The 12,945-nt window shown below is 18.8% G+C and overlaps 3 non-coding genes across 3 annotated transcripts; 1 reads left to right on the top strand and 2 right to left on the bottom strand.

Moving 5' to 3' along the window:
- Positions 1-11,631: 11,631 nt before the first annotated feature.
- Positions 11,632-11,772, bottom strand: BO79DRAFT_t93. Its single transcript has one exon. It is a non-coding gene; the product is annotated as a tRNA-Leu (tRNA).
- A 113-nt stretch (positions 11,773-11,885) lies between these two features.
- BO79DRAFT_t92 lies at positions 11,886-12,000 on the bottom strand. Its single transcript has one exon. It is a non-coding gene; the product is annotated as a tRNA-Leu (tRNA).
- Positions 12,001-12,705: 705 nt separating this feature from the next.
- Positions 12,706-12,817, top strand: BO79DRAFT_t105. The gene has a single exon. It is a non-coding gene; the product is annotated as a tRNA-Leu (tRNA).
- Positions 12,818-12,945: the final 128 nt, after the last annotated feature.

The raw sequence follows: 12,945 nt of genomic DNA, 5'->3' as shown, positions 1-12,945 counted from the left end.
TGCCATGCAGTCCCCAACCGCGGAGCAACTGAATACTTATATATTATCGACACCCGCCCCACCCATACATCCCATATTATGAATCTGAACTAAAGCACACCTCACAGACCTAACTATAAACATCAGTACTAAGAAGCAAAGACATAGATAACCAAGATAATATGACAGATCAATAATACTGCACATTATGGCCCCTATCCATTTTACCCCGATTGATCCCTGCATGACATCCCCCACTACCTTAAACTGAATCCATCCGGATGATCCACCTCCAGTTGGGGAAAAGGGATAGGAATAGGCGGTATTGAGACGATATATATAGATTCATCTATTACTTTCTGGGTGTTCACCTACTATGCTAGGTGATGGGGAAGTTCATCACAAATAGATGAATGGCCGATAGATAATATCTTATTGACATCTCGTTAGAGGCTTTGGGGGTAGTAGATGTGACGGGCTAAGAAGCCGGGAGGACTATGTAAGATATAGTAATTAATAGAGAAATTGAATTTATTAAAGAAAAAATTATCTAATCTACAGATAGATTAGTTCTTCTTATAAATAATTCTTCTAAAAATTTTTCTTTATAACTCTGGTAAACTTCTTTACTTACTTTAGAAATTTCTATTTTTTTTATAGATATCTCTGGATCAAGATCCAGAACTAGATAAATTAAAATATAGATATTTTAATTCTAGATAATTAATAGAATCTAGTTTTTTTTAATTATTATTCTTTTTACTATAATACAGCTAAGCTGATATAAATTTCTTTAAATAAAATAAATAAATAAGATTATATTAATATTTATAGATTTTAATATTATAAAGCTCAGTTACTGGTTTTTATATAAATTTAATATATTTTTTTTATTTAATTAAAAATATTTTTTTATAGCTGTATTTTTCTTGGAACATATTTTTTTTATTTATAATTTTTTTAATAATATATTTCTTAGTACTGTCTTCCGTGATAATAATATTTAATTATTAATTAATTATTTTTTAAATAGATAGAGGATCTGTAACAGTAGATTAAAATAAATTAATATAAAATATTAAATAAATTCTAGATAATATATTCAGTTTATATATATATATTTTAATTTATTTTAATATTATAAATTTTATATTCTACTGGTCTAACTTCTTACTAAATTAATTAATTATAATATTTTTTAGATTTAACTAGATCTTATTATTTTCTTTATAATAAAAAATAGGATTTTACTGTTAATTAATATATTATTTTTATATTTCTTATACTGCTGTTATTATTAAGTTAATAATATCTTAGATTTCTTAGAATTTACTGAGAATAGCTTCAGTCTGCTCTTAAAGATTCCTAGCTTAGTTATATTTTAGAAAATTTATTTTAATACTTAAGTCTAAGAATTTTATATAAAAGCTGTATTATAAAAAGAAGAAGTTTACTTCTATTAATATAGAGTTCTAGTTATTTAGAGCTAGTTATACTAGAGATAATAATTCTTACTAGTTAATCTGTTATTGGTTTATAAAATATTATAAAAAGATTTTAATAACTGTAATTCAGTACTCTGTCGCTCCATCTGTTTCAGGATGATAAGCAGTAGAAAGACATCATTTAATGCTGTGACAGGCTAAGAAGCCGGGAGGACTACGTAAGGTATAGTAATTAATAGAAAAATTGAATTTATTAGAAAAAGAACTATCTAATCTATAGATAAATTAATTTTTCTTATAAATAACTTTTCTAGGAGTTTTTCTTTATAATTCTAATAAATTTTTTTACTTATTCTAGAGATTTCTATTTTTTTTATAAATATTTTTAGATTAAGATCTAGAACCAGATAAATCAGAATATAAATATTCTAATTCTAGATAATTAATAAAATCTAATTTTTTTTAATTATTATTTTTTTTATTATAACACAGCTGAGCTAATATAGATTTTTTTAAATAAAATAAATAAATAAAATTATACTAGTATTTATAAATCTTAATATTATAAAACTCAGTTACTGGTTCTTATATAGATTTAGTATATTTTTTTTATTTAACTAGAAATATTTTTTTATAGCTGTATTTTTCTTGGGATATATTTTTTTTATTTATAATTTTTTTAATAATATATTTCTCAGTACTATCTTTTGTAATAATAATATTTAATTATTAATTAATTATTTTTTAAATAGATAAAGAGTCTGTAACAGTAGATTAAAATAGATTAATATAAAATATTAGATAAATTTTAAATAATATATTTAATTTATATATATATATCTTAATTTATTCCAGTATTATAAACTTTATATTTTATTAGTTTAACTTCTTACTAAATTAGTTAGTTATAATATTTTTTAAATTTAACTAGATTTTATTATTTTCTTTATAGCAGAGAGTAGGATTTTATTATTAATTAATATATTATTTTTATATTTCTTATATTATTATTATTATTAAGCTAATAATATTTTAGATTTTTTAAAATTTATTAAAAATAGCTTTAGCCTGTTCTTGGAAATTTCTGATTTAATTATATTTTAAAAAATTTATTTTAATATTTAAGTTTAAGAACTTTATATAGAAGCTATACTATAAGAAGAAGAAATTTATTTCTATTAATATAAAGTCTTAATTATTTAGGACTAGCTGTATCAGAAGTAATAATTTTTATTAATTAATTTATTATTAATTTATAAAGTATTATAAAAAAATCTTAATAATTATAATTCAGTGCTCTGTTGCTCTATCTGTTTCAGAATAATAAATAATAAAAAAATATTATTTAATATCCAGGGCCTTGTATAGGGTTATTTATAATTTACTTATAAATTAAGAGCTGTAGTCTAAAATTACTGATTAAAGTACTTTATAATAATTATAAAATATTTAAATAAATATATTTATAAAATTCTTTATATCCATGCTCGGGATAGCTTTAATAATAATATTTTTAATTAACTAGTTAATAATAACTATAATATTTTTATAATCTTAAGACTCTGGAAGGTCTACCAGGAAGTTAATAATAATATTTTATTAAAATTAATTAGAAATTAGTAATAATTTTAAGAGATCTTATTTATAGTCTTTTTAAATATAATTAATTTTATAATTATTATAATTATAGCAGAATTAGCAGATATCTTTATTTATATTTAATCAGTAGTAATAATAAATAATTATTTTATAAATCTAGTCCTGTCTGGAGTACCCAGTAATTATATTATTATAAATTTTTTAAATAATTTAAATTTATAAGAATTCTAAATTAAAAATCTAGATTTACTTTTAAAAAAATAGATATTAATTTATGTCCAGCTAATATTTTATAATAAAAATTTTTAATTTTAATTATTTAAAAAGCTCAGGCTTGTTTTTAGTTATTATTTTATAATATTTTTTTAGATTTTTATTAGTCTATTCTACTTGCTTTTATAAGTTATCTAATATTAATTTTTTAGATTCTGGACTTATAGAGATTTTTTTTTAAGATTTTTATTAATAAATATTATATAGATAAGCCCTTTTTTAGATATAGAATAAAATAATTAGATTTTTTAATTTATAATATACTTATCTTCCTTCTTGGGCATGTTCTGAAATCTTTAAAATAAAATATTTAATTAAATATTTATTATTTTTAAATAATAATTAATTATAAAATTAAAATAGTTTAAAAATTAGATTTAATATATTTATCACTCTATAAGCTGCTGTTAAATTATAAAATATTCTAGATTTTAATAATTACTGAAAATTTTAAAATAGAAAAATATAATAAGCTCTGGTTTCTATTCTTATAGAATTTAGATAATTATTAATAATTTCTTATTATAGATTTAATAATTATATTCTATAGATAGATTTTTTTTTAAGAAGTATATTATTAAATAAAAAATTTTTTAATTATTTTATTAAAATAATATTCCTCCTGTATATTATCCAGAGAAATTAATTTTTATTAATATTTCTTATTTAGGATCTTAATACGCGAGAACAGGAATAGTAGTAAAAATCTTTTTAAAAATTTTAAATATTTTTTGAATCTCTGGTATCTAGTTAAATTTAATATTCTTTTTAATAAATTATATTAAGGATTCTAAGTAGATTTTCTAGTTCTTAAAAAATTATTAATAAAAATTAATAAATTCTAGAAAGACTTTAATATTATAGATAATTTTTAATATCTTCTAGTTTTATATAATCTGGATCTTAATAAAATTTATATAGATTTCTTTTTTTATTTTAATAATAAATTCTAGATATTTTATAATAATCATTTTAAACTTGTACTTGTTAATATTTATTTAAAGATTTATATTTTATAAATATTTTAATATTTATTATATCTAGATATAATATATAATCAGACTTTTATTTATAAAAATAAAAATATTATTAATATAGATAAAGCAGAATTTGTTAAGAAATTCTTATAAAATTTAATTAATATATTATTAAAATATACTTAGATAATTAACAAGCCTGAATAAAGTTATTAGTTATTTAAATAATTTAAAATAAATATAAAATATAATTTTCTATTTATTTTCTTCTTTGATCTGGATGCGGTGGAAGATCTAAATAATATTTAATTTAATATAATAATAAATTTTTAAAATATATTAAAAGATTTTCTGAATAAATAGTAAGAAATACTAGTTCTTTATAATTATCTAGTTAAATATTTAATAATCTGTATAAAAATATAGATTATTATTAGATTTTAAAATAAATAGTACAGGCACAGCTGTTAAAAAATTATTAATTTTTATAAATTTTTTTTTTAGAAGATTAATTAGGATTTTTTATAATATTAAAAATTTTAATTAATTTATTTAATAAAGGAGGCCCTAAGAGACCTTTTTTTTTTTTTTTAATATTTTTAATTATTTTTATAGCATGGTCTACCCCCGGGTAATAAAATAGTAAAATATTTATTATTATTTTATTAAAAATATTTAAATATTTATAGTAGAAGTCTAATAGCTTATTTTTTATTTTTATAAAATTTTTTAACTGGTTAAATTTATAAAAAGCTTTATTAATATTTATTAGACTTATTATAAATAGCTTTATTAAATTTTTTTTCTTTTTTTAATTCTTCTAAGTATATTATATATTGGTAAAAATTATAAATAATATTAAAAAATAATTTTATTCTTATTTATATTATATTTTTATTCTTGTGCTCTAAATATAAAGTATAAAATTTTTAATTTAAAATATTATATTTTAGTACTTTATCCATGGAAGTTTTAATATAATATTATATTTATATATATATAATAAAATATAAAAATATATATACTTTTACAGGTTTTTATTTATATTTAATAATATTTTTATTAATTTAATTATACAGACTTTCCCTCTTTTAAATTTTTTAATATTTTAAGATTTAATAAGAATATATTTTAATTTATTTTTATTTATAAAGTTCTAGCTGATTATCCTGTAAGATATATAATTAATATTAATTAAAATATTTATAAAATAAATTCTATTAATTAATTTTAATATAGAGAAGGTGTGGTGGCCTTTAAATTCTTAAATTTTTTTTTTAAATTTTTTATAATTATAATTAATTAATATATATTTTCTTAAATAATAATCTAGAAAAACTATATTTTTTTTAAAATTAGAAGCTGCTGAATAGCTGGACTTTTTAATATTTAATTAATTTTATTAATTAAATTATTTTTAAGTAGAGCTTAGTAAACTTTATCTTTTAAATTTTAGAAGTACTGTAATAGTAGATAAAAATATTTAATAATATAATATTCTAAGAATTTATAATATAAATAAAGTTCTGTTTTATAATATTTAATTAATATTTTTTTTAATATTTATTAAACTTATTAAACAGGTCTTGTATTTGCTGCTATAAATTTTTAATTTATAATATTATTTATAATTATTTTTTTAAAAATATTATTTATTTAGATATTTAAGTATTCTAGTTATTTTTTTAAAAATTAATTTATTTTTATAAATTTATCAGCTACCCGTTTAACTTATTAATAAAAGTTTTTAAAGTTTAGTTTTTATTTAATATCTATTATCTATTAGTAGATATTATTATTTAAGATTTAATATAAAAAATTCTTTTTATTTAAATTTTTTTAATTATATTCTCCAGTCTTAATTAGCAGACTATTAACTTTTATTAAAAAATTATTAATTATTTAATTTTCTTATTTAAGAATAGATAACTTGCTGATAACTTTTTCTTATTAAATTAAATTTTTATAAATTAATTTAAAATAATTAATTAAAATTATAGCTGAGAAGGATAGAGCTTTATAATTAATTTTTATTTATAAATTAATTTTTATTTTAGCTTCTCTGTTTAAAAATATAAATATATATTAAATTTATTTAATTAGTATATTAATAAATTATTAATTAATTCTGATTTTTATCTGTATATTATTAAGTTAATTTAAAAATTTATTTTTATTCTTTCTATTAAAGCTCATAGATATTGGTAACTTTAGTTTTTTTATATTAATTAAATCTTAGACTGGTATTAATATTAATATTAATATTAATATAAATAAAAATACTATAATAAATATTTAAAAAAATAAGAATTAAATATTAATAAATTATTTAATCTATTTAAGACTGGTTTTAATCTTGTTATTTATTATTATATTTTATTAAAAAATAATATATTATATTTTTATATTCTGAATTATTAATTTTTTAATATATTTAATTAATTAATTAATAATATCAGCTTAAATAATATCTCTATAATAGTTAAAGATATTTATTAATTTATTATAATTATTATATATTACCGGTCTATTATTTGATAAATATTTTAAAAAAGAATAAATTTAAAATTATAACAGATTAAGAAGCTGGAAGAACTATATAAAATATAATAATTAATAAAAAAATTAAATTTATTAAAAAAAGAATTATTTAATTTATAGACAGGTTAGTCTTTCTTATAAATAATTTTTTTAGAAATTTTTTTTTATAATTCTAATAAACTCTTTTATTTATTCTAGAGATTTCTATTTTTCTTATAAATATTTCCAGATCAAGGTCTAGAACCAGACAGGTTAGAATATAGATATTCTGATTCCAGATGGCTGACAGGGCCTAGTCCTTTTCAAATACCCAGGGCCTCACACAGGGTTGTCCATAATTCACTTATAAACTGAGAGCTGTAGTCCAAAACCACTGATTAAAGTATTTTATAATAATTATAAAATATTCAGATAAATATATTTATAAAGTTTTTTATATTTATATTCAGAACAGCTTCAATAATAATATTTTTAATTAATTAATTAATAATAATTATAATATTTTTATAATCTTAAGACTCCAGGAGATCTACTAGAAAGTTAATAATAATATTTTACTAAAATTAATTAGGGATTAATAGTAATTTTAAAAAATCTTATTTATAATTTTTCTAGATATAATTAATTTTATAATTATTATAGTTATAGTAGAACCAGTAAATATTTTTACTTATATTTAATTAGTAATAATAATAAATAATTATTTTATAAATCTAGTCCTGTCCGGGGTGCCCAGTGATTATATTATTATAAATTTTTTAAATAATTTAAGTTTATAAGAACTCTAAATTAAAAATCCAGACTTGCTTTTAAAAGAATAAGTATTAATTTATATTTAATTAGTATTTTATAATAGAAACTTTTAATTTTAATTATTTAAAAAGCTTAGATCTGTTTTCAGCTATTATTTTATAATATTTTTTTAAATTCTTATTAATTTATTCTATTTATTTTTATAGATTATCTAATATTAGTTTTTCAGGTTCTAGATTTACAGAGATTTCTTTTTTAGAATTTTTATTAATAAATATTATATAGATAAGTCCTTCTTCAGATATAAAATAAAATAACTAGATTTTTTAATTTATAATATACTTATTTTTCTTCTTGGACATGTCCTGGGATTTTTAAAATAAAATATTTAATTAAATATTTATTATTTTTAAATAATAATTAATCATGAAATTAAAATAGCTTAAGAACTGGATCTAATATATTTATTATTTTATAAATTATTATTAAATTATAAAATATTCTAGATTCTGATAGTTACTAAGAATTTTAAAATAAAAAAATATAATAAACTCTGGTTTTTATTTTTATAAAATTTAAATAATTATCAGCAGCTTCTTATTATAGATCTAATAATTATATTTTATAGATAGATTTTTCTTTAAAAAATATATTATCAGATAAAGAATTTCTTGATTATTTTATTAAAATAATATCTCTTTTATATATTATTTAAAAAAATTAATTTTTATTAATATTTTTTATTTAAAATTTTAATATACAAGAACAGGAGCAGTAGTAAAAATTTTTTTAAAAATTTTAAATATTTTTTAGATTTCTGGTGTCCAGCTGAACTTGATATTTTTTTTAATAAATTATATTAAGAATTTTAAATAAATTCTCCAGTTCTTAAGAAACTATTAATAAAAGTTAGTAAATTCTAAAAAAATCTTAATATTATAGATAATCTTTAATATTTTCTAATTTTATATAGTCTGGATTTTAACAAGATTTATATAGATTTCTTTTTTTATTTTAATAATAAATTTTAGGTATTTTATAATAGTTATCTTAAATTTATACTTATTAATATTTATTTAAAGATTTATATTCTATAAGTATTCCAGTATTTATTATATCTAGATATAATATATAATTAGATTTTTATTTATAAAGATAAGAATATTATTAATATAAATAAAATAAAATTTATTAAGAAATTCTTATAAGATCTAGTTAATATATTACTAGAATATATTTAAATAATTAATAAGTCTGAATAGAATTACTAGTTATTTAAATAATTTAAAATAAGTATAAAATATAGTTTTTTATTTATTTTCTTCTTTAATCTAAATATAGTAAAAGATCTAAATAATATCTAATTTAATATAATAACAGATCTTTGAAATATATTAAAGGATTTTTTAAATAAATAGTAAAGAATACTGGTTTTTTATAATTATTTAATTAAATACTTAATAATTTATATAAAAATATAAATTATTATTAGATTTTAAGATAAACAGCACGGGTGTAGTTACTAAAAAATTATTAATTTTTATAAATTTTTTTTTTAGAAGATTAATCAGGATTTTTTATAATATTAAGAATTTTAATTAATTTATTTAATAGAGAAAGTCCCAAGGAATCTTCTTTTTTTTTTTTTAATATTTTTAATTATTTTTATAACATAGTCCACCCCTGGATAATAAAATAATAAAATATTTATTATTATTTTATTAAAAATATTTAAGTATTTATAATAAAGACCTGATAGCTTGCTTTTTACTTTTATAAAATTTTTTAACTGGTTAAATTTATAAAAAACTTTATTAATATTTATTAGACTTATTATAAATAGCTTTATTAAATTTTTTTTTTTTTTTAATTCTTTTAAGTATACCACATGTTGGCAGAGATTATAAATAATATTAAAAAATAATTTTATTTTTATTTATATTATATTTTTATCTTTATACTCTGGATATAGAGTATAGAATTCTTAATTTAAAATATTATATTCTAGTACTTTATCTACAGGAGTCTTAATATAATATTATATTTATATATATATAATAAAATATAAAGATATATATATTTTTATAAATTTTTATTTATATTTAATAATATTTTTATTAATTTAATTACACAGGCTTCTCCCCTCTTAAATCTTTTAATATTTTAGGATTTAATAAAAATATATTTTAATTTATTTTTATTTATAAAGTTCTGGCTAATCATTCTATAAGATATATAATTAATATTAATTAAAATATTTATAAAATAAATTTCATTAACTAATTCTAATATAAAAAAGGTGTGGTAGCCTTTAAATTCTTAAATTTTTTTTTTAAATTTTTTATAATTATAATTAATTAATATATATTCTTCTAGATAATAATCCAGAGAAGTTATACTTTTTTTAAAATTAGAAATTACTAAGTAACTAGATTTTTTAATATTTAATTAATTTTACTAGCTGGATTATCTTTAAGTAAAATTTAATAAATTTTATTTTTTAAATCTTAGAAATACTACAGTAACAGATAAAGATATTTAATAATATAATATTTTAAGAATTTATAATATAAGTAGAATCCTGTTTTATAATATTTAACTAATATTTTTTTTAATATTTATTAAACTTATTGAGCAGGTCCTGTACTTATTATTATAAATTTCTAATTTATAATATTATTTATAATTATTTTTTTAAAAATATTATTTATTTAAATATTTAAGTATTCTAATTATTTTTTTAAAAATTAATTTATTTTTATAAGTTTGTCAGCTATCTGTTTAACTTATTAATAAAAATCTTTAAAATCTAATTTTTATTTAATATTTATTATCTATTAGCAGATATTATTATTTAAGATTTAATATAAAAGATTTTTTTTATTTAAATTCTTTTAATTATATTTTTTAGTCTTAATTAACAGACTGTTAACTTTTACTAAAAGATTATTAATTATTTAATTTTTTTATTTAAGAATAGATAACTTATTAATAACTTTTTTTTATTAAGCTAGATTTTTATAGATTAATTTAAAATAATTAATTAAAACTATAGCTGAGAAGGATAGGGTTTTATAATTAATTTTTATTTATAAATTAATCTTTATTTTAATTTTTTTATTTAAAAATATAAATATATACTAGATTTATTTAATTAATATATTAATAAATTATTAGTTAATTCTAATCTTTATTTATATATTATTAAGTTAATTCAGAAACTTGCTTTTATTCTTTTTATTAAAACTTATAAATATTAATAATTTTAGTTTCTTTATATTAATTAGATCTTAAACTAATACTAATATTAATACTGATATTAATATAAATAAAAGTACTATAATAAATATCTAAGAAAATAAAAATCAGATATTAATAAATTACTTAATTTATTTAAGACTAGTTCTAATTTTATTATTTATTATTATACTTTATTAGAAAATAATATATTATATTTCTATATTCTAAATTATTAGTTTTTTAATATATTTAATTAATTAATTAATAATATTAATTTAAATAACACTTCCATAGTAGCTAGAGATATTTATTAATTTATTATAATTATTATATATTACTGGTCTATTATCTAATAAATATTTTAAAAAAAAATAAATTTAAAACTGTAACAGGCTAAGAAGCTAGAAGAATTATATAAAATATAATAATTAATAAAGAAATTAAATTTATTAGAAAAAGAACTATTTAATTTACAGATAGATTAGTTTTTTTTATAGATAATTTTTCTGGGAGTTTTTCTTTATAACTCTAATAAATTTCTTTATTTATTTTAAAGATTTCTATTTTTTTTATAGGTATCTCCAGGTCAAGGTCCAGAACCAGACAGATCAGAACATAGATGTTCTGATTCCAGATGGCTGACAGGGCCTAGCCCTTTTCAGTAGATTGGGCATGTTACAATGATAATGATAAAAAATAAAAGGGAAAGAGGAAAAGAAACAAATGAGCATATATATATATAAAAAAAAGAACAAATCACAAGTAAACAGTCAACCCACCCTTTCATCCAAGGAAGGGGGAAAGGGAGAAGGGTAAAAAGGAAATGGCAAGAACGGGGTTCGAACCCGCGCCTCTTACGAGATCGCATTTCCGCCAAACGATTACCAGTCCAGTTCTAATAAACCAAACCAGGAAGAGTTCCAACGACTTAAGTGCGACGCCTTAAACCACTCGGCCATCTTGCCTATTCAGTACCTTGTTTTTCCGAAAGTTCGGATCAAGAGAGGGTTGGAGTGGGGCTGGTTGCGAGGATGAATGACATGTGATCGATGTGAATGAGAATCAATAAAAAAGATTATGACAAGAGTGGGACTCGAACCCACGCCTCTTTCGAGACTGCAATGCTATCCAGCTATTGCTGGACAAGATATTTCACTTGAGTGCAGCGCCTTAGACCACTCGGCCATCTTGCCTGTTGATATGGTTTGCTTCGCATTGTTTGTATTTTATTGGGGGTGGTGAGTGGAGGGGTGTTAGTTGTGGATGGAAATATGCTATGTTGGTTTGGTACTATGGGTTTGGAGGATAATTTCGGGAGTATGAAGTCTACAGATGGTCCTGTCTGTTCGAAATATTGATCATTTTTGTTATGTCTCCCTGGATCCTATGATGGTGTTGTTGGATGGCTATGTCGATTTTGGACAAACTAATATACATGCATGTACTTTATTTTATGTGGGCTACCATAGAAAGACACATTTTCATATCCATCACAACAGCGCTTGAGTGGATGAATAGCTCATGCAGTAAAAGACAGTCTTATTAGTTTGACTATCGATTAACACTACACTGCAGGCAGAGGTCAAAGTGGTGTTGTGTATCCAGTGCAGTTGTAGATGAAATGTGGGTGGGAAACTACTCATCTTCACGGGCAAAAGCAGGGCGACTGTTACATTCCAGTCCCGCGTACACAAATAACCTCGTGCTTTTCTCTGAAGAATGATGCCGCTTTCCACTAAGGCTGATTGTGGAGAAAATTATCAATACTGAGAGACCTCACGGAACTGACAGGTCGAGATAACAACACTGTATCTTGACTTCCGAGATATGACAGGTCCATTTGCTTCGATTCTATTTCCTTGCAGTATATGCCACAAAAGTGGACAGTTAGTCATCAAGGCAAGATGGCCGAGTGGTCTAAGGCGCTGCACTCAAGTGAATAGCTTGTCCAGTTCAACTGGATGAATTGCAGTCTCGAAAGAGGCGTGGGTTCGAGTCCCACTCTTGTCATATCTTTTTGCTCCTATTTTTGCATCCACATGCACCCCGTATCGAGCGCGTGCGAGGAAACATTGGCTAGGGCCATAGCAAATCTAACTATAGCACCGGGGAAGACATCCGGCAGCTGTCCTAGCTTT

Source organism: Aspergillus costaricaensis, assembly GCF_003184835.1.
Source record: "Aspergillus costaricaensis CBS 115574 unplaced genomic scaffold BO79scaffold_11, whole genome shotgun sequence".
NCBI lineage: Eukaryota > Fungi > Ascomycota > Eurotiomycetes > Eurotiales > Aspergillaceae > Aspergillus > Aspergillus costaricensis.
This window is presented reverse-complemented; position numbering and strand designations above follow the sequence as displayed.